Source organism: Ornithodoros turicata, chromosome 1, assembly GCF_037126465.1.
Source record: "Ornithodoros turicata isolate Travis chromosome 1, ASM3712646v1, whole genome shotgun sequence".
Lineage (NCBI taxonomy): Eukaryota > Metazoa > Arthropoda > Arachnida > Ixodida > Argasidae > Ornithodoros > Ornithodoros turicata.
In genome coordinates, this window is record NC_088201.1 from 108554781 (window position 1) to 108578007 (window position 23227).

General features: G+C 52.1%; 1 long non-coding RNA gene across 1 annotated transcript in view; it reads left to right on the top strand.

Annotated features, from left to right (window-relative positions):
• The window catches only part of LOC135367552 (uncharacterized), a 55003-nt gene that overhangs the window by 27082 nt on the left and 4694 nt on the right, over positions 1-23227 (top strand). The gene's annotated exons all lie outside the window — the stretch shown is intronic.

Sequence of the window (23227 nt, forward strand, 5' to 3'; positions counted from 1 at the left end):
GTAACGCCGCTCATTTCACGAGCACGGACGGCGTTATGATGTTGCGATCTTCACCTCTTCCCTTACATATGTCCAGCTGTTTTGTTTTCATTTTATTTGAATTGTTCTTTTTTTTCTCACTCACAGTGTTGCTAGGACAATGAGGGTTGCGAGTGACGCACTGCGCTCCAGTTTAGGTTCTGCTGTGGAACCACGGCTGGAACTGTGCCGTCGCTAGGGTGGTTGTTGCCATACAAGCAAAAACGTCGGACTGCATGGCTCGGCATGCTGCCGCGGGAGCTTACACCCTTTCGAAAGGGTGTAAGAGTGTTAAACACCCTCCTAAAAGGGTGTTTAAACTGGTGTTTTTGCACAATACACCTTTTTGAAAGGGTGTTACAGTTGATGCGGTGTAAAAAAGGGTGCCAGCCATAGGACAAAAAGGTGTAAGCGGTTTATACCCAAAAGGGTATTTTTGAATTTACTGTGTACCACGGTTGCAGGATTTTACGGTCAACCTGCACGGCGCCACACTGTTCAGCAAAATCGACTTAATGAAGGCCTATCATAAAATTCCCGTCGCATCCGAAGACGTCAAAAAGACAGCGATTACCACTCCATTCGGCCTTTTTGAATTCCAAAGGATGCCTTTCGGATTACGCAACGCGGCGCAGACGTTTCAGCGATTTATCGATTCCGTCACAAGAGGCCTTCCTTTCGTCTTTGCTTACATTGACGACATTCTTGTCGCAAGCTCGACCCCCGAGGAGCACGCAGACCATCTCCGTCAACTCTTCACTCGCCTGGACGCCCATGGCATTGTCATAAACATTCAGAAGTGCGAGTTTGGCGTTGAGTCAACTGAATTCCTCGGCCACCTGGTCTCTTGCACCGGAATCGCCCCTCTAGCCAACAAGGTTGCCGCCATTAACAGTTATCCCCAGCCCCAATCCATCCGGCAGCTGCGCAGGTTTCTCGGCCTGATGAACTTCTACCGGCGATTCATTCCGCACTGTGCCACCATCCTCCGTCCCCTGGAATCGCTCCTCAGCCAGCGGGAGACCCGCGCCAACCCTCTTCTTTGGAACGCAGAGGCGCAGGCTGCATTTTCCCAAATCAAGACCGCCCTTTCTGCGCAGACGCTCCTTTTCCATCCAAAACATGGCGCTCCAACTACCCTTATGGTAGACGCGTCTGTCGAAGCGGTTGGAGCAGCTCTGCAACAGGAGCTCAACGGTGTCTGGAACCCAATCTCCTTCTTCAGCAAGGCTCTCAAGCCCACTGAGCAGAAATACAGCACCTTCGGACGGGAGCTGTTAGCCGCCTATCTTGCAGTCCGGCACTTTCGACACTTCCTGGAAGGCCGCAACTTCACTATCCTGAGGATCACAAACCGCTCATCTACGCTTTCCGGTCGGCCAGTAGCCGTTATTCTCCCCGCGAGATTCGGCATCTATCTTTCCTCGCAGCGTTCTGCACAGATATACAGTACGTGCCCGGGTGCAAGAACGGCCCCGCAGATGCCCTCAGCCGCATGGCTCCCCTGTCTGCTCCGTCAACATCCATTTCTCCCGAAGCTCTAGCTGTCGCGCAGAATGCAGACGAAAAACTTCCTCTGCTCCGCAGCAACCATTCAACCTCTCTCCAGTTCGAAGATTTTCCTCTGCCAGGCACGGGTTTAAGCGTCTGCTGCGACACTTCTACCGGCCGTCCTAGACCGTTCGTCCCATCAGAGCTTCGCCGCGCAGTTTTTGCCGCCCTTCACGAACTCTCTCATCCTGGCGCCAGAGCGTCTCAGAAGCTCATAGCGGAACGTTATGTCTGGCCTTCAATGAACGCAGACATCCGTTTATGGGTCCGAGCCTGCCTCGCATGCCAGCGATGCAAAATACAGCGGCATACCATCACCCCGCTCAACAAGTTTGCCCTGCCAGACGCCCGTTTCGACTCTCTTCATATGGACATTGTCGGCCCCCTGCCTCCATCCGACGGTTTTCGGTACCTGCTAACCATCGTCGATCGGTATACCCGATGGCCTGAGGCAACACCTATCAGGGACACCACAGCTGAGACCATTGCCTCCACTTTCCTTTCCACCTGGATTTCCCGTTTTGGAGTGCCGTCTCGTATATCTACTGACAGGGGCCCGCAGTTCGAAAGCAGGCTATTCACGGCTTTCACGAACCTGCTTGGCACATCTCGCATCAGAACAACATCATATCATCCTGCTTCGAATGGCCTGGTCGAAAGGCTCCACCGTCATCTGAAAGCCGCCTTGATGGCCCACGACCACCGCTCTCACTGGACAGCCGTTTTGCCACTCGTGCTTCTGGGCATCCGTGCCGCCTACAAACCGGACCTCAGCTGCAGCTCCGCCCAGCTAGTCTACGGCTGCACCTTGCGCCTTCCCGCTGAGTTCCTCGCCCCACAAGAACGAGATCTCCAGCCTTCCGCGCTGCTCGATCGCTTGCGGCATGCCTTCGATAGCCTCCGCCCAGTTCCCACGCGTGCAAACTCTTCAGCTCAGCCCTACATTCCGCAAGAGTTATCCACCGCCACCCACGTTTTCCTCCGTTCCGACGCCATCAAGAAATCTCTTTTCCCCCCCTACTCCGGCCCTTATCCTGTACTTCAGAGATCGGACAAGACCTTCTGTATAGCCATCAACGGCAGGCAGGATATGGTCAGCGTCGATAGGCTGAAACCAGCTTTTTTGGAGAATCCTAACCTTGTCGCCTCGTCGCTCCCCGGCCCATCGCCTGTCTACGCTGCTTCCACCAGCTCCACCAAGCGCGTCACCTGGGCCGACCGCTCTTCGTCGTTTCCAGCGGGGGGGGGGGGGGGGGCTATAGCGACACATAGCAGAAGTTGATGCGCCACCAGCAGCCCTGTTGGCTCGGTCCGTAGTTGTGTCCTTTGCGGGACTCGCCTGCCCATCTGAAATCAAGTCCTGGCCACTCATCTTCTGCGCAGACACCTACAAGCGAAGACCACTACAATGCAAGCGATGCTTCCGATTCGGTCATACCACCAAAAACTGCAGATCCGGTCCCCGCTGCCGCCACTGCGGCTAAGGCCATGACGAGCCCACGTGCCCTGCTAGTGTCTCCCCGAAATGTTGCCTCTGCGGCGGGAAGCACTCTGCCGACAACCAATCAAGCCCTTGCCGTGAGCAAGAGTCTTCCTTGTTAGAGGTCATGGACGCTCGCCACTGTTCATGGGCGGAAGCGGCTGCTGCCTTGAAGAGGCGCGGTTCGGATTTCGCAAGCAGAACCCAGCAAGCTGTCCAGTCCCCATCCCCTGGCGATAGGCTTCAGAAGATGATTGATGCCGCCGTCGAGGCTGCAGTCTCGAAGGTTAGAGCGGAACTTGACTCACTCTGCACCATGGTTGCGTCCCTCTCTTCGTCCCTCTCCGAGACTGTCAACGCCATCTCCGGCAACAAACAAGTGGCTGTAGCCGCTGTGCCCTCTGCTGATCCTTCTCATCAGCCCTGTGAACCCAGCTCTCCCTCCTGCTCATCGGCCTCCGTCCAGCCTGGCCGCGTGTGTCCGGCCTCATCCCACGAGGCCATGGACGCGTCCTCCTCCAACTCCAAGCGTGACGCCTCGTCTGCGCTAATGTGGTGCAGCCCCTGCGAAAAGCCCCATGGCAAGCGGTCAAAAAAGGGTGGCCGTCCGAACAGTGGTGACGACATCCTCGCTGCCGCAGTCGCTCAATCCATACTGGGTGATGAGTAGCTTGCGCGTCTTGCGGTGGAACTGTCTTGCGATTTCTTCAGCTCTACCCGACCTCCACACGCTTGTGGCTATAGAAATGTGGCTATCCCCCCGACGATCCTTTTCTTTTCTGGGCTTCCAGGTATTTCGCCTGGACCGGCCCGTGGGACGGGGAGGAGGTCTGTTAACGCTCATCTCCCTTCGCCTAGTGCATTCTGCCCGCGTTGTGTGGCAAACCCTGTCCCCTCTTTGCGAAGCCCTCGTGGTGCGGGTCACTCTCCCACGCTTCGGCCCCCTGGATGTCTTCAATGTGTACTGTCCGGCTGGCTTCCAGTCACCCTCGGCGTTCAGTGGTGCACTCTCTCATGTGTCTCAGCGGTACATCGTTGCCGGTGATTTCAACTCCCATCATGTTTCGTGGGGTTCCAAGACTGACTCTAGCGGCAGGGAGCTGTGGGACTGGATATGTCGTCATAACCTCAGTGTTGCAAATGATGGATCCCCGACGTTCCTGCGTGGCACCGCAAGGTCGGTGCTCGATCTCACGTTGCATTTGCCTGCAGCCCCCCTATCTTCGTGGCGCACGCTGACCTCGGGCTCTAACAGTGATCACCTTCCCGTCTTCTTTGAAGTGGTCATACCGTCTAGACTCGCTGCTACCTCGCGCTCCCTCTCATAATTACTCCCTGCAAGACAAGAACCTGGCCCGCCTCCTGGAAGGCAGCTCTGAGCTCCCGCCCGTCAACCGTGCTATAAGTGCTGCCTCCTCGCTGACCCGCCCAATAGTGTCATCCACCTTCCGCATCGACAAGCGATCGCCGTCAGGCTGTGCGCCATGGTGGAATGCTGATTGCTCAAGGGCCTACCGGAGCCGCAAGGCCGCTTGGAAACAGGTGCTCGCAAATACATGCTACGTGAATTTAAAAAATTACCAATTCTATAAAGCCGTGTTCAGGCTGACCATCTCTGCGGCAAAGCGGGCCTTTTTCACTGAACGAAACTCATTCCTCTCCGGCCCGAAGAACAGGAAAGCCCTACACAGGCACGTTTCCAATATCAGCAGGTCTCTCTCCTCAGGGTTCCCCCCTGACTCTCTCGTCATGTCCGATGACGCGGCGAGGGCCCAGCTGGAAGATATCGCCAGGGGCCTGGCTCTCCGCTTCCAACGCTCTACTTCCTGCGTGCGGCAGCCTCCCGTGACGTCGTCGTCCGGCTTCGTTGCTGTTTCTGCAGAGGAATTTGACTCAGTGGTGCGCGTTCTCCCAAGCTCGGCTCCCGGCCCGGACGGTGTCCCAAGCAGAATGGTGAGGTCCCTGTGGGCTGCCCATCCAGAGGAGCTCCTGAACATTGCGAACGTCTCCATTGAACACTCGTGGATACCGGATGACTGGAAGGTGTCTAAGATGGTTATAGTCAAGAAGACCGCCTCGAGGGGCCTGGCCATGGATAACATTCGCCTGATTGCCCTGACATCCGTCCTCTGCAAGAGTATTGAGTGGATTCTGCACCGCCGGCTCTCTTCCTTCTTGGAAGCCTCTTCAGCGCTTAATGATAGCCAGATCGGCTTTCGCCCCCGCTGCTCAATCTGGATGGCGCACGCCAACCTGGAAAGTCAGATTTGCCTTGCGCGCGAGTGTGGGAAGATGTCTGCCCTGGTTACCTTGGATGTTGCGAAGGCCTACGATAGCGTGGAACACAACGTCCTCCTCCATTGTATGGCAGCTTTCAACATTCCCCCGTACATCGTTTCATGGGTTTGCAGCTTCCTCACTGGACGATCATTCTTTTGCTTGGATGGCCGCTTTGTCTCCTCTTCGCATCCGCAGGAGAGGGGCGTCCCCCAGGGGTCCGTCCTTTCGCCACTGCTGTTTAGCATTTTGATGAGTTCCCTACCTCTCGACCCGGGCATCCTCACTTTGACCTATGCGGACGATATTGCCTTCTTCTCCTGCTCTCTATCGCTGCATACGCTACGTGAGAAACTGCAAGAATATCTCCTCGCACTGTCGTCCTGGATGCGTTCCGTCCATCTCACCTTAAACGTCCAGAAATCTGCAGTCCTGGTGTTCCCCCAGACCAACTGGGCTGGAGGAGCTGTGACCATCATTCTAGATGTTGCCGGCCAGACCATTCGCCAGACCAACCTGCTGCGCTACTTAGGCGTCTGGTATGATCACATGCTTCACTGGGACCATCATGTGGAAGTCATAAGCCAGAAGGCTTCGAAAGCAATTGGCACAATCCTCCGCAGCGCCAGCGCCCGTGTTGGTATGCGCAGGAGCACCCTGCTCTTCCTGTACAAGTGCTACGTACGGCCAATTCTTGAGTTTGGGTGTGTCGTTTTCTCGCACCTCCCCGACTACCGTCTGAGCAGGCTATTCGCCGTAGAAAGAAGAGCCCTCCGCCTGTCCATGGGCCTCCCCAAGTACACGGCCAACCAGGCGCTGTATGCCGAAGCCCGCATTCCCCCTTTGAGGACTCGGTTCCGCCTGCTCACTGTGAACACCTTCCTTTCGCTATGCCAGAGCCCTTTAGCCACCACACAGAACCAGTCTCTCAGGGATCGGACCCAGTGGATCACCCGGAGGTAACGAAAATCCAACACCCCGCAGCTCGTCTTTGTCGAATCCCTTCTAGCCTCGCTGAATACTTCTCTGGCTGCCCTTCCTGCGCCCATCTGTCCGGTCTCGTCCATGGCCCTGCGAGTTGTCGACGCGTTCCAGCCCGGCCTTGCCTACGCTCCGTCTCCCCGGCTTGAAGCCCTCCTCTCGGCGCACATCACCCAGTTCCCATCTCACGTTGTTGTCGCGACAGATGCCTCTGTCTCGGCTCAGCTAGCGGGTGCCGGCGTCGTCCTCCCTCAGCTCGACTGTCATTGCCCCATCCGCCTCCCTGACTACACTCCCGTGTTCGAGAGCGAACTCCTCGCCATGATACTGGCTCTCATAATGGTGCCCCTCACATTTCCCAGGATCCTGCTTTTGTCCGACTTCCTATCGGCCATCACCGCCCTAGCCAGCCTCCCCCAGCGATTGGCTCGAGCTCCTGCAGGCCCTGAGTCCTAGCCACATCACGGAAGTGGTTTTGACATGGATTCCTGGTCACTGTGGCCTATCTCCCAACGAGTTGGCGGACAGCCTTGCAAAAATTTCCCTCTCTGGTCCTATCATTGACGTCCTTCCGCCCCTGCCCTCTATAACGCGGGCCAGGTATAGAAGGCTGCTGGAGCTGACCGCTCTCCGCTCACTGCCAGCCCGGTACGCCCACCTTTCCCACGCTTGGCAGGCTGACCGCTGCGTCTCCCGTCATGTAGAAGTTTTGCTGACTCGACTGCGCTGTCTAGCCCTTCCACTGAACTTTTATCTGCACCGCGCGGGTGTCAGCCGCTCTCCTGCGTGCGTCCACTGCGGTCAAGAGGAAACTGTGGAGCACTTTCTCCTGCACTGCCCCCTCTACGACCGCTCCCGCCTTAGCTACCTTGCCCAGCCGCTGGCTAGACAAGGGGTTCCCCTCTCCCTGGGCGCCATCCTGTCATTTGGAGCCTCCCACACCGAAAAATGGCGGTTTGAAATAGCGTCGAGAGCCGCCGCCTTTCTGACCATCTGCGGCCGCTTCCGAAACATCTTGCACCTTCCGCCTCCTTCCTCCCCTCTGCTATGGCTTCCTTCTACTATCATGCGATCCTACCATCCTCCTTGTCCCGCGTGTGAAGCCGTGGGTCTCATGAGTCTTTAGAGACTACTCCGCACGAAACCCTGGCCAATCGCCCTGTGTGGCTGGTGGCCACTATTCCTAGTGGTGGAAGAAGAAGAAGAAGGATATATGTGATCCTGGATGTGTAGACGATGTGTAGACGAATCAAACATCCCTCAACTCCTCTTTGCTCAGCTTCTGCTGACTCCGTTGACGTGTCGCTTGTAGACATTGCCTCACCTATGCCCTCCTCAGTGCCAATTTCCGTCCAGGTTCTCGATATATTTCGTCCCGGCGCGAAGCACACCCCTTGAATCATCTCCAGACAGTGTTGAATTGCCATTTCTCTTGGTTCTCCGATCACCTCATCATCGTAACTGATGCATCTGTCTCGGACGAGCGGGCCGGTGTGGGCATTGTCATCCCACAACTTTACGCCCGTTTTCCTATCCGCTTGCCCGACTACACACCTGTTTACGAGAGCGAGTTCCTGGCAATGGTCCTCGCACTACTCAAAGTGCCGCCGCTTTTCCGTAAGGCACTTCTCATATCCGACTCCTCATCTGTGGTATCGGCCTTGGACTGTCGCGATAGCTCGTTGTTCCCAGTCCTGTCCTCACTCGCCCCCTCTCACATATCACACCTCATTGTAACCTGGGTTCCAGGCCATTGTGGGCTGCCGCTCAACGAGGCTGCTGACACCCTGGCGAAGATGGCCCTGTCCGGCCCCGTGCTTCCTATCCTCCCGCCGGTTGCTGCCGTTGTCCGTGCCCGTTACAGACGCTATCTATCCCTTGCTCGGCCTCCTCCCCGCCTCGGCTATGAACACCTCTCTTTCGCTTGGAACCGGAGTTATTGCCGCTCTCGACGTGCAGAAGTCTGTCTGACGCGTCTTCGGTGTCTTGCCCTCCCGCTTAACTTTTACCTCCATCGCGGTGGGGTGCAACCTTCCCCAGGGTGTCCTGAATGCGGTCACGACGAAACCCTCCAACATTTCGTTCTCGACTGTAGTACCTACCGCCGCCTTCGCCTACAGTCCCTCACCCTTCCACTGCTAAGGTTCAGCGTGCACCTCTCATTACGCGCATTACTCTCGTTCGGTGCGTCCCATACCGGAAAATGGAATCCCGTCATCGCAGATAATCTCATTTCATGCGTTGCCGGCTCCAACTGGTTCTAGCCCTTGGTGGTGGTGGTGGTGGTGATGGTGAAAGGGCTTGCCGTTGTCGGCCTCACGTATGGGCAACGTCACGACTGACGCCCTGGGGAAATGTGCGTCCTGGGTCGACTTCTAGGGGAACTGTGCCGACATGTGTCTGAAAGCGTATGAGGAAAACCCAGGAAAAACCCCAGACAGCACAGCCGGCACCGGGATTCGAACCCGGGTACCTCCCAGTCTCGACGTGACATGGCTAGCACGCTAACCCTTAGTGTCACTATCACACTCATGTCATAATGAATTAGCCCTGGCCAATCTCCCTTGCAGATCGCGGCCATCTTCCTGGGGAGAAGAAGAAGAAGAAGAGAGAGAAGGTTCTGAGAGAAGAACTGTTACATTGGCGCAGCCGACAGCTTACGAATGATGTGGGTAGAGTTTCAACTTGGAGGAACCCCTTCACAACCACTGGTTGCTAAATGCGTCACTGGAGATGAGGACATAACGTTGCCCGGCGCACAGGTCGAGCTCATCCAGTATCTCCTCGCCAAGACAATGGTGAGCGACGTCGATGAGTTACTCATGAAATCTGTTTGCAAGGTCAACATGAAACTGGATGATTTTCGCCATTTTGTCCTCTTACCATGCACGACGGCTTCTGTCGCACATACAAGAAAATCTCTAAGCGCTTTGTGTGGCCAAAGATGAAGCAGGACGTTGCGAAGTACGTACGATCATGTGACAAATGTCAGCGCTACAAAATCAAGTACCGTCAACGAGCTGACAGAATGCCGTTACCAGAGCACTCCCGCGTGCCTTTCGAAGTTACTCACTTAGACTTCGCGGAACTCAAGAAGAAATCCGAATGGATAAAAAGAACGCAGGCATTTCATCTTGCGATCGACCAATGCACACGTACCGTAGCCACACACCCTGGTGGTGAAGACGCTAATACGTTATTGCACACGGGAATCGGCTATTCCCCGCAGTATGCTTCCACTAACAAACCGCCAGTTCTGGAGGCTGACAAGGAGCTCGGAATAGCTGGCGCACTTGAGTTGAAAGAAGCAAGGAACACATCCGTGCAAGAAGCGAAGTACAGGAGACGAATGAAGCACTACTTCGACCGTCGCCACAGTGCCAGCGTCCCTGACATTCAAAGGTGACCTTGTGTTTGTACGCACTGGACTTACCGGACCAGAATCAGTGTTACATGGTCCTCTCCCTGTTGTCCAGACAGCCCATAAGCAGGGCATACTTAAAACGATTGGGTACACCCACACCAACGGAGAGTTTAGACTTGCCACTATTTCCAATGTGTTTAGATACCATCCCAGGAGGGATGAACCGGTGACCCCCGGGCCCATGTAGCCAACCGGGAGACAATGACAGAGAATATACTCTGGGTCTTCTACAGCACTGCAGTGACAGCATCTGAGAGAGTCAACTTGCCTCATGTGGTAATGACACTGAGCTGTAAATGCACCATTCAGTCACAGTCCATGAGTCACAGTGCACCTTCTTGGCGAGAAGTGTTTTGTGGCATCCAGAAACCAAGCTCTGGGTCAACATTGCTCAGTATAGACGGGAGGAAGATGTCAGTTGTCCATTGACAGGAAGACTATTTATACACTCCATTGATGTGTTGATGAACGAGATCTACTTTCTACACGACCAGTAACAGTCGTTTGCTATCTTGATTTAATTAAACACCTCCCTCATGTGACGGTGTTCCCGGCACAGTTTTACCTTGCTGAACCCTTTTCGCGGCTCTTATCAAACATAACATTAGCGGTTCTTCGTAGGCTGAGGCCGAGGAAAGCAAGAGACGTTTACATGACGCCGCTCATAGCCACAGTTGCTTCGCAGCGCTAACACAGAATCAGGAATCAGGACGTTTACATGATGTTTACGTGATTACCGTCGTGACAAATGGTCGACACAGCAGTTTTGGGGTACGTTTTATGTGTTGCTCATCTTGGACATTTTTCACTACCCGATTTCCTGTCCAAAACAGCTACGACTGCATCAATGTCACTTCACCCATGAATTCCTTCATGAGTTGCACGTGCGTGTTAGCACACCAAATCGTTACACGTCTGAAAAATACCTGACGAAATCGGTAGAAGAAACATATTCTTTATTAGAGCTTGCAGTGATTATCCTTTTTATGCAGCACATCCCGCAACACCATACGGCTCCGTCGTTACTCCATTTTCTCAAATAGCCTCGTCCCCAATAGTAGCCGAATGACCGAACCGCTGAAGCGTTGTTTTCCTAGTATTCATACGCGTAGTTATTCGCCTGTAACTTAATTAAATTAATGAATAATTGCGAGATACATGCTGATTACGACACAGAATTGCATAAAGACTCGTTATTCTGGAGTGTGACCTGATTTTCTCACGTAAAACCGTGCTTAACACTGGACTGCATAGACCCATTGTGATTTAGTTTGACAGCGTGAATTTCAAAGGGTTGGATTTTGAAGGGTGGATTTCTTAGCGTGGATTTCATAAGTTCTATTATTAAGAGTGGGTAACAGGGTACACCCTGCGAATCTGAGCCAGGGGTCTTTATGTAAAAGACACGTTATTGTGTCATCACTGACAGCCGCCGTGCTACCATGTCGCCGTTAGAGTCTCTGGAACAAAGACAGAGCACGGGCAAGAGCAGACATGTAGAAGATACTCGAAAAACGTATTTGAAATAAAATACTAAATACTGCGATCGTAAAGTAATTAAAATACGGTCTAAATACTCATAAAATTTGTGTATTTACAGTCGAGTAGTAAATACTTCAAAAAGTATTTAAGATACATTCAAAATACTGGAGTCGAATTAAATGCAAAGATTTAGGTTGTGAAATTAGACGAAGTCTTTATTCGCTCTTAAGGGGAAATGAAGGTATAATAAAGGGTCAGAGGAAAAGCGGCCACTCAGCAAAAAGAACAGAACTCCATAAAATAGATTCCTTTGTTACCCCGAGAACATGCTCCATTCGCAGTGTCTACCTCCGCACGAAGACACTTATGTATAGAGATGGTACCGAGAAAAGCCGTCCACGGACCCAGCACGAAAGATCCGCACAGATCCTCAGCAAGGCGGCGGCCGACCTTCTCAGAAGCAAGCTGAACTCAATGGCAAAATGTTCCAGGGGCAATAACCTTTCTTTGCAACCCTTACTTTACCTAGCTTCGTTTCCTCTTTGTCACCCTAGTCCAAGGGTAAGGTCGCGTTTTTCCGTTGCTCCGGAATATAGTCGAAATTTATAGGCTTAGGCTTTTTTTGAGCCACCGGCTCTTTGAAAGGAGGAATCTAACGTTTCACGGACCTCCCGCCGCAATCTCATCAACCACGCAGACCGCCGCAATCCCGCGGGTGGTCCGACGTCTGTATGACACGTCCTACAGGTCAACAAGTCAACAGGTGGTATTCCCGTACTGTTCCGACCAGCAACTAGTGACTACTCCTGCCGGAAGGTCAGCCCTAATTAGTCGCCAGCAAAATACGCCTGCTGGCCCAACAACAGGTTCTGCACCACTGTTTCCACCGAGATGGATCTCTCTTCGTCTCCGTCTAGTCTGAAAAGCTTAGTGTTTAGCTGGAAACCCTGTGTTACCTTCAGTACTTCAATCGTACGCCAGAAATATGGGCAAGATTTTTGCTGTACCTAAAGACTACTCCAATGACGATCTCGTTCTCTACCTGATAGACAAAGGGGTTATATCTGCAAGGCGACATATTCGGCACTCCATGACAGAAGATGTCGGAGATATGTTCACCCCGTTACGCAGCGTCATCCTAACTTTTCAACCCACAATCCCTCTTCCACACCGAATTGCCCTCGGGTTTCAGACCTTCATCGATCACGAATACATAGAAGGCCTCATGCAGTGCTATAACTGTCAACGATTTGGCCATATTGCTCGAAATTGCAGAGGTGCTACTAGGTGTGGCATATGCGCTGGGCCTCACCGCCGCTCAGACACCAACAATAGGAGAGATCCAAATTGTGCTAACTGTAAATCTGGCCATCCTGCGTCGTTCTCTTTATGTCCCGTGAAGACCGCCACCACCAAAAAACATCAAGACCAAATATTACGACTTCCTTCTGTCGCCCCCAGGGGCGGCAATGGCACCGTCGCGCCTCGTACGAATGAACACGACTTCCCAACACTCCCACCTCGGTCTGCACAACGCGAACGAAGGTTTCAGAACACCACCGCGACAAAGCCCATCAGAACCAGCCACCCGACACACCCTGGTCCATCAACGCAGATTACACCCTCTTACGCCGGTGTAACAGACTCATCAAGCATGAGAAGACAGCACCATCAACCACCGAAGCTGTCCCTTCTCTGACACTCTTCTCTGCGGTACTCACGGGAGTCAAGGCAATTGTCTCTGCATTTGCTGGTGCGTCGCAACTGCCCGACGTTCAAGCGCTTTTGGCATTGGAGGCATTATCTTTACCTCCGCATGATGGCAATGTATAGAAAGGCTACCGCGATGCAGTGGAATCCTCGTAGCCTACTTAACAAGCTCCCTGATTTTAAATATCATCTCCACCAGTACAAGTTCCCTTTCATAGCTGTATGCGAACATGGCATGGATGCTGCACATCGCGTTAATGGTTATGCAATCTATCGATCTCGTCAATCGTCTGAGAGCAGAACAGCGTTATACATTCGAAATGACATCGTTGCTGCACCCATAGGGTCAGTTTGACATCGCTCTTATGATTATGTCTCCTGCAAGGTCCGCCCTGATCCGTCACTAGATGTCCTGGATCTTTCCTGGTGCTCAGCAGACATAATTCGTGACTTGTCGTGCGCTACCGATGTCGACACCCGAGGTAGTGACCACTTTCCCCTCTTTATTTCGCACGAAAGACTGCCTTTGTCGCCCACCACTGGACTGATCCCTTTCACGAACTGAAGACACTTTCGTGCCGGCCTCCGAACAGCTGTGCACACCAGTATGTCCCCAGAGGCCCTCTCGCAAGGCATTCATTCCGCCATGCAGAACGTGGTGGTCCTGTCTAAAAGGGTAACAGGTCACGTCGGTCGTTCTCCAGTAATTAACCACCTTAGAGCATTACGTAGCCGAGCAGAGAGAAGGGCTCGCCCTACTGGGTAACTTCCTGACATTGTGGCATACCGCCGGATGAATGCTAAGGTAACATCGGAAGTTAAGAACGAAGACCAGAAGCGTTGACGTAAGTTTTGTCAACACCTTTCACCGTTTGACCCCGCCACAAAGACCTGGAGGACAATTCGATCTCTGAAGGATGCGCCCCGCAAAAGCATCCTCTAGCGGCATTGGCTATCGGTAAGGGTGTAGACGAAATCACGCTAGTGACAGATTTCTCCGTCGTCCTAACGACACCGGCGGCTGCCTCAACGTCTGCGGTACACAACATTTTTTTCCAGAGCTTGACGACAGAAATCTACCAAGACTGGCCCCGCCCACCGGACGTTATGAACCGCGACTTTACTCTGATCGAGCTGAAGACTGTGTTGAAACTTGTGAATGTGCGATCGCCCCAGGACCAGATAAAATCACCTATGCCGCACTGCGAAACTTTGACGAGCAGTCACTCCAAGCTCTCCTTCATGTTTATAATACGTCTTGGCGACAGGGATCCGTACCATCTACGTGGAAGGAGGCATTAGTTGTTACCATTCTGAAACCCGTCGAAGCTCAAATGCCCTATCCTCCTTTCGCCCTGTGAGAGAGAGAGAGAAATACATGATGACGATGATATGGGGATGATTTCCGCTCATTGAGCAGAATGCTACCCCATTGCTATTGGGGAAAACTGAGAGGATGGTGATGACGATGATGCTGACGACGCTGGCAGGGTTTTAGAGAGAGTCAATCAGGCCGGTAGTTTGCAGGAATTTGATGAAGGGTCGCAAGACGGACATCTGCTTTCGTGTGTCCCATGGTCCCAAAATGAGTCTGAGGTCAAGGGGTCGGCTGTCAATCCGCGCAAAGTCGTTTGCCAACAAGTGACGCTCCCTCCTATAAGTGGCACATGCGATGATCACATGGTCCGCGGTCGCTGGCACACCACACTCCGGGCACAAGGGACTACTGGCACACCCTATCTGGTAACGGTAGTACGGCGTAAAGGCAACATTCAGCCGTAAGCGATGTAGGAGGGACTTAATGACGCGCGGTAAAGATGTCGGTAAGCGACACGAGAATGTTGGGTCTACAATTCCCAGTATGGTACTGGCCGGGACATCCCGACGCCATTGTTCGACGGATGAGGAGGCAGCCCAGTCACGAAGAAGGGACCGTCTGTCCCCCCTTGAGAGAACAATCGGGACACACTTGCCCAGGTGGTGAGCGGCCGCTGCCGCAGCGTCGGCAACGTGGTTGCCAGAGATTCCGCAATGACCCGGAATCCATTGGAAAGCGATGGTGTGGCCGTGGGCAGTTATGGACTTCAGTAGGCGTAGAATGTTTATCACAAGTGTGGCCAGTGAGCCGCGGAGACCTGAGGTTTTCAGGCGTCGAAGAGCTGACTTGGAGTCCGTACAGACTACCCATCGCCGTGGATCGCAGGTGGCCGCATATTGTAAAAACAGCAGGATTCCGTACAGCTCGGCTGAGGTCGAAGAGGTGCGATGGGACAACCGGCAGCCCCGGGTGAGCGGTATCGAGGATACCACAAAAGATGAGGATGACGAAGTTTTCGTTGAGGAGCCATCCGTGAAGACCGTGCAGAACCCGTCATATGCGGTGCCGATGAAATCCATAGTCAGTTGCTGTAGTACGAGGTCGGGGTAGCTCCTTTTGTTGTCCGTGATCCCTGGGACAGAGGCGGTGACGCTTGGCGACGGAAGTGTCCACGGGGCCGTGTTTTCAGCGGCGGGGCTGATCACGAATTTCGGAACGCGGGATTTGAATGACATTATACAGCCGTGGATCGCCGTGCTGCGCCTTGCCCGAAGTTTCCGGATGAGCGGGTGGTGGCGATGGTGTGCAATCAGGCGGAGATACTGGCGCACAGTTTATGTGTTTCGGAGAACTTCAAAAGGGGTGTCGCGGGCTTCCGCAACCACTAGCCTTGTCTCGGCCCCGCGGGGGACACCGAGGCGCACCCGTAGGCTCCGTGCCAGCATAGCGCGGATCCTCTGTGCTAAGGTGCTGGGGAGATGGTGAAGCACAGGCAGACTGCAGGGCACTGTGGCACGAATCAAGGCGTTATGCAGCATCAGGAGGTCCTTCTCATCGCGTCCCCACCTCATTCCAGCGAAGTGACGGATGACAGCGGTCCACCGCTGAACTTTCTTCTCCATGCCATCGATGTGACGTTTCTAAGAGAGGCTAGTGGTTAGAGTTACGCCGAGGAATTTGTGGTGCTGGACATTTATAAGTGGCCTGTCCCCAATGTGCAGACGGCATCGCTGCATGGATTTGCGGGAGAAGGCGAGTGCTGCACTTTTCTCCGCTGATATTTCCATCCCTGCTCGGAGCAGGTAAGTGTGAATGTCGTCCAATGTAGCCTGGAGGCGTTGTCGAATGGCAGGGCGAGATGTACCAGTGGACCAGATGCATATGTCGTCGGCGTAAAGGGACAAGTTGACCTTCCTTCGAATGCAACTCTTAATGCCCGCCATTACAACATTAAATAAGAGCGGGCTCAGGACGCTTCCTTGTGGAACACCTTGAGGGACCGGGAACAAGTCGGTGTCGCCTTGTGATGTGTGGACGAAGACGGACCGTTGTTGGAGAAAGTCCTGAAGCCAACATAGTGTACGATGCGAGAGACCGGCTTGGTACAGATCATGCAAGATAGATACGTGACCGACAGTGTCATACGCCCTTTTGACCAGGGTGTCGAACCGCAAAAAATACGGGTTCGGTTCGGGTTCGGGTTCGCGTTGTTTTGATTTCGTTCCGGTTCAGTTCCGGTTCGGCCACGCCAAAACTCGAACCGGTTCGCAAACCGGTTCGCAGCCCCGAACCGGTTCGCGAACCGGTTTAACGCTTCCGTTTTATATGTTCCATAAAACTGATTTTATCAGGAAATGCGTGGCTAATAGCTTACTGCTGTTGTCTGCATTGACGTCTCTAGCGGTGAGGTAGCCCTTTAGCGAGAGAAATGAGAAATGGATGAACACTTATTGCAAATAGAGTCCACGCTGTTGAAGCGATGTAGTCGTGCTACTTTCTGTTTCCAAAATCTCTTTTTTCACACGCACAGTGCCAGCAAGATACACTTAAAGGAAGCCTAATAAGATGGACAGCGTAACATAGACGACAGTACTTGCCGGCACACTGCCTTCGCAGCGTGAATCGATCTGAAACCGTACTGAAGCATGTCGAAAATAAGCCTGCCAGCCTCCGAGCTCACAGCAGTGTACTAGTTAATCAACAACACAAAGGCAATGTGTCACGACATAACTGCGCTACCAATAAGCAGAACCACATTTACTTTTCAAACCACGACCAATCAAACAGGCACCGTTCTGCGTACGCTCCTTCTCTACTTCTTATGTTTCTGACTTGTTTAATTTGTACTGCTCACATGTAAAGGGAAATCCTGGGCGCTTATTTGATCACGTATTCGTCCTGTAGAGCTACATAACTGGCCTACTCCATTCCTGTTTCATTCGTAGGCGTGGCACCTCGTTTCTGAAGAGTAGACGCCGCAACGCCGCGGCGCTCACAAGGACAACTGCGCTTCAACATGTTTTAAAAAGACGCTGAAAGTATACTTACTATGCGTCGTCGTCTGACTGCTAGGTGAAAATTTCGGAAATCCATGATATAGGCGCGTGATGATGATACCAATGCGTCTTCGTTCGGGGATAGAGAGGAACTCTTATGCTGACTTCTTTTATGTCCGAACCGTTTTGTTGCGAACAGGTTACCGCTATTATTTTTTACGGTTCTGCTCCGGTTCGGGTTCAACAGTGTCATGAAAATTTCGGTTCGGGTTCGGGTTCGGTTCCGGCAAAAATAACGGTTCGGGTACGGTTTTCGGTTCGGGTTCGGGTTCGGGTTCGGTTCGACACCCTGCTTTTGACATCAAGAAAAACGGCGACGGAAATCTTCCTGCGCTGTTTACCAACTTGCACAGCTGTGACGAGATCAACTACAGAGTCCATTGAGTTACGGTAACGGCGAAAGCCCTGTGAGCCGGACAAGCTGTATGGGAAAACTGATGGAGAGAATGGTTTTGCATCGCCTCGACTGGTGGCTCGAAAAACAGAGTGCGTTCCCTCCAGAGAAATGGCTGAATTTCGTCGCCACCGAAGCTCCATGGAGCCAGTTCTCGACGTAGTCTCTACAGTCCAACATGCTCGTGCTCATCGGCGGATCGTTGTATCGGTCTTCCTGGACATTAAGCGCGCGTATGATACCGTCTCGCACATCTGTGTGCTCCACGGGTTGCGTTTTTTTTTTTTTTAGTATCTGGTCGCCTCTTTAGCTGGCTCCATTTCCTTACGGACCGCACTGTCGCTGTCCGCACACCCCACGGCCAAAGCCCCAAGCACCCCATTCATCAAAGCGTACCCCAAGGAAGCATTCTCAGTCCTGCACTCTTTAATGTGGTAATGGCAGGACTAAATCGATAGTTCCTCGCAAGGTAGCATTCTCCGTGTATGCCGATGACGTTGCCCTTTGGACAGTAGGCAAGTCACGACCAGCCATTCAGCGCCGTTTGCAACAAGCCTTAAAGTGCCACCACGGACTAAATCTCATGCCTTCAGTATCCCACCAAAGTTATGTTACTGAAATCTTCCTGCCTGCAAAACATTTTGGCTCTACGTGACACTAGAGAAATTAATTTTTTATTTTTGAGAACTGTGGACGTCATGTTATGCTCCCACAGGGCGCCCGCCTTTCTCCGCCACGTGACCGCGCGTCTCCCGAATGCCGGCGGGCGCCGCAAAATGCTGGCCAGCATTGCTTGGTGGCTTCGGCCAGTCTGTCGTTAACCTCTCTAGCGTCAACATCATGTCAGGCTCATCTGGCAACATTGTTGCCCTTCGAGTCTTCCGGGGGGCTCACTTTTTGCACTCCGGTAGCGGAGCCCCACGCGACATACTATCCCACCGCTCCGACCTTGGAGAAAACACGAAGGAGGGAGAAGACGTCTCTCCCATTTTCCCCTCTTTCGATCAGCCCTCCCCGGACGCCGGTGTCGCTGCTAGGAGATGAATGCCCTCTCCAGAACATGACATCATTGCAGTTTGTGCGCTTATGATTACGTCACTCGCTCGTTGCGTCATCGAAACTTGTGGAAGCTCGGCAGATCTTCAAAAATTTACAGAAATGCACAGCGTCGTAAACAAGATTGAAATTTCTCGTATAGAATCCTTGAGACACTTGCTTTTCATGGACTAAATAAAATAAACTCTGTTTTCCGAGACCGGAGTGGCACTTTAAACAATGTCCATCTCTACCTTACGCGACTTGGAATGGACGTTTCGCCCGAAAAGTGCGTCGAGCTCCCTTTCACTCACAAGGCTATGAGTAATCTCCCTCTTTGGGTGGGTTCCAAAGAAGCTCGAGCCGGTGCGTTCCCACCACTTCCTTGGTGTGGTCCTAGACTCGAACCTGTGCTGGGCTCGCCACATTAAGCACCTTGAAACCAAAGTGCAGCAAAGGCTTCCTGCAATTCAACATCTTTCTGGCTTAGGCTGGGGCTGTGATCAACACTCCCTTCTAGCCGTTCACTCGGCTTTGGTGAGGGCGACTATGCTTTACAGCCTTCCAGTCTTGCACAGGGTTTCTACAACATAGTTAAATACCCTTCGGACCCTGTTCGCCCGAAGCCTTCGTCACTGCCTTGGAGTTCCAAGAATGGCTGAAACATGGCAAGTCCTAGATGAAGCTGGTGAACTCCCGGTGGAGGTCCTCCGAGAGCGGGAAACGGCTCAACATTTCCAACATTTGCGTGCGCACGTTCCGCGTCACCCACTCCTCCGGAAAATTCGATCCCGTAGTAAAAGTGATTTCCATTGCGTAGCGCAGAGGACACGCCAGGCTCTCACTGGCTTCACATCTAACGACGTCACACCGCCGAATGCCCGTGGTCTCTGCCTGTGCCACCCACCTTCGTACGTCTTCCTGACCTCCAGGACCGTAGAGATCAGGTCCCCCCTCAAGTCCTTCGGGCCTATTTTTATGCTCTCGTACACGCGACGTTTTCTGCCTCTGCCGCCGCATACACCGATGGCGCAACTCGAAATGGCAAGTCCGCGTCGGCATTCGTCATCCCATCCGAAGGCGTAGTTGAAGGACGTCGCCTTTGGCGTCATACCTTATCCACAGCTGCGGAACTCTGTGCCATACTTTTCTTTCTGCAGCACATCGTTCACTTTACCCCACGGAATTGGGTTGTCTTCACTGACTCAATAACATCTGCGCTGCAAGCAATTGAAAATTCTGGCATACGACGCTCCTCCGCACCGTTGGTTATGGATGTGTTAATGGCTTACAAACTTGTCTACGAAGCAGGGCACAGGCTCGTTCTCCAATGGGTTCCAGCCCATTGCGGTGTCGAAGGCAATGAACAGGCTGACAGCGCCGCCGAAGCAGCTCTCTCGTCTCGTATTGCACTGTTGAGAGGAGATCGTCGGTCCGTACGTCGACGCCTCGTGGCTCCTCTGGCTACCCGCCAACGGACCGCTGACATTCTACCCCCCGCCATGCTGAGCAGAGTTCAGCAGAGTGCTGAGCAGAGATCCAGCGCTCGCTTTCCGCATGCCTGCACATATCTCTCGTCAAGATGCCGCATTAGTTCATCGAATGCGCCTCGACGTGGCCTTCACAGCACAGTGGCGCAACCGCTTGAGACAAGTTGCCTCTCCCCACCGCAGCCACCGCGGTGCTGTTGAAGATCTAGAGCACATTCTTCTCCATTGCCCACACTACCAACCTTCCCGAACCGTACTCTCCGGATACCTCAACGAGCTAGACTCCCGCCCCCTCTCTGTCACAAAATTGCTTGGTCACTGGCCACATGCAGCACATCAACGCTCTGCCCTGAAGGCTTTCTTCACCTTTCTGGACGGACACCAGAGGACTTCGATCCTTATTGTGAAGGGACACATTATTTCATTCCCCGCATCACCACTAGCAATGGGGTAGAGTATCGCCCCCGGCGATGAAACTCCCCAGCCATCATCCCGTAATAAAGTTGTTGTTGTTGTTTCACCCTAGTTTGCTTCGGCCCAGTTGCTCATTTTCTGGAATTGTAACAAGCAAGTTGCTAGCCAGCCCTGTTCTCCCCTCTTCCCCGCGGTCGTCGCACGACACGTGGCGCGTAGTTGGCAAACGGAGGTATTGTAATGAAAGCTCAATATTTGCCAATGGCCCCATGAAAATCAAACCAGTCTGTATATTCCCCGAAAGGATAAAAATAATTGCAGTACTGAGTATCAAGTACGAAAAAAAAGTATTTTAAATACACTACAATCCTCTGGAAGAAAGTAGGTAAATACAAGATGACTAATTACTTACAAATCATTAATGAACTGAGAAGTGCAGCAAGTTGGTCTAGATGGTACACACTACACAAGGAATACGCGCATACAGGCGGGACAAAGGAATCATTAATGAACTCTTTAATTACGGGATTTCGGGCTAAAGCGAGATAGCAGAATGAGATACCATTGTCATTGAAAGCTATTCCACGCCTAACAAATTCTGAAACACGCACGTGCGTTAAAATATCCATTCCCGAATTTTGATGTGGTGGTGGTGGTGATGACGAGCGGGCCGGCTGTTGTCGGCCTCACAGAGGTGGGTAACGTCACGACTGACGCCCTGGGGAATGTGTGTCCTGGGCCGACTTCTAAGGGAACTGTGGAAATGAGCCAACACCGAAACGGCGGCGAACGGGTCTGGGACGCAGGGAACACGGCGCTCATTTCATGTCAGAGGGCCACGTGGTTTGGAGCAATGGCAGTGGTTGGAGTAGTTGTCACTCAGCTGGCCAGATAAACCGCTTTCCGGCCCAGATAAGCGTCAGTCGGCGTAACAACAACAACTTTATTGCGAGATCATGAATAGGGAGTTTCATCGCGAGGGGCGATACTGCCATTGCCGTGAGCTGTGGTAAGCAGCAAACCAGCAATGGCCATACGGCCATTGCTGGTTGTGGTGCGGGGAATGAATTAATGAGCCCCTTCACAATAAGGATCGAAGTCCTATGATATCGAGAAAGGTGAAGAGAGCTTTGAGGGCCGAACGTTGGTGACCTGGATGTGCCCATCCAGTCGGCGTAGATGATGCGCTCTTGAGGAGATTTTCAGTTTCGGGTCGTTTGCATACCAAAATTCCGCGGTGTGTATTTGACGACACACGCTCTTTTGTGTATGTATAAAATATAGGATGGCTTTCAACGAGGGTTGTCTCCTGTTCTGCTATCTCGATTTTGCCCAAAATTTCCTCATCTAAGAGTTAATGAATTTCAGGTAATTAGTCATCTTGTAGTTATATGTTATATCTCTTCTAGAGGATGTCAACATGGGTGTATAACTCAACTGCAAAAACGACATCTATGCTTCTCTCATAGCTTTTTTATAAAAATTCCTGTAAGTGATATAAAAAGAAACACCCTGTATACAGGAGGCCCACGATAACTGCAGAAAGGATTTCTAATACATAACGCTGTCAAAGAAAAACTGACAGTTCTCCAATCACGTTTGTGTTACAGACATGCTGATCTTACAATTCAGCGCGCGTTTGTAACACAAACGGCAATTCAATTTCTTCATATTTTCTGTTTACTTATCAACTTATCTTCTTTGACAGCGCTATGTGCCAGCGATCATTTCTGCAGTTAGGGTGGACATCCTGTATAGCTGAGGCTGATTAGTATATTATAATAATATATGCCACTTAATGAATGCTACCCAAAACTGTCGTTGATCCCTAATTCTTATATATATTCATGTGTATGTCTTAGACATTAGTAGTCAGTACAGTAATCATCTTTGTTGTTATTTCGCGTCTCCAGAAAATCCCGAGAATTCCTACAGTTCACGGCTTTTTCGGCAAGCAACAAAAAGGCTACGAAGCTAATAAAATAAGAAGAAGAAAAAAACGAAAAAATAGTTTTTATGTTCATGCACAACATGCAAAGTTCCGCTCTTAGTTCCGTATAAACAGTTATTTTGAACCAGTTACTGGTATTTTTTTAACAGTTCAGTTCGGCCAAAAGTATCGTTTAAAACGGTTTTCGGCTCGGGTTCGGTTAGACTCTCTGGAAAAATACTTACTGGTAGTGCTCCCCCTCTCGCAGGCCGAACGAACTACCAGTCTTACCAGTCTACCTTGCTGCGAACTGCACCAAGATTGGAGTATTGTGTCAGGCTTCGCTGGAATTTGGTGAACCGCCTGTATTTGTTCAGTAGAAAACTCAATGCCAACTTTCCCTGCGATATTCTGTAGGACCTGCACAAGATCCTCTCCTTGTAGAAATGGAACACCCTTAATCCCCAAATTCGGTCGCCTACCGTGCTGTTCACTAACAACAACAACAACAATAAATGAAGAGGTGATGATGACATGGGATGTTTCCCCGTGGTAGCCACAGGACACTACCCGCCCACCCGCCCACCCACCTGTTCACTAATATTAATCTGAGTACATAGTTTTTTAATCTCACTCTTGTTCGCAGACTTTAAGTTAAAACACCTCC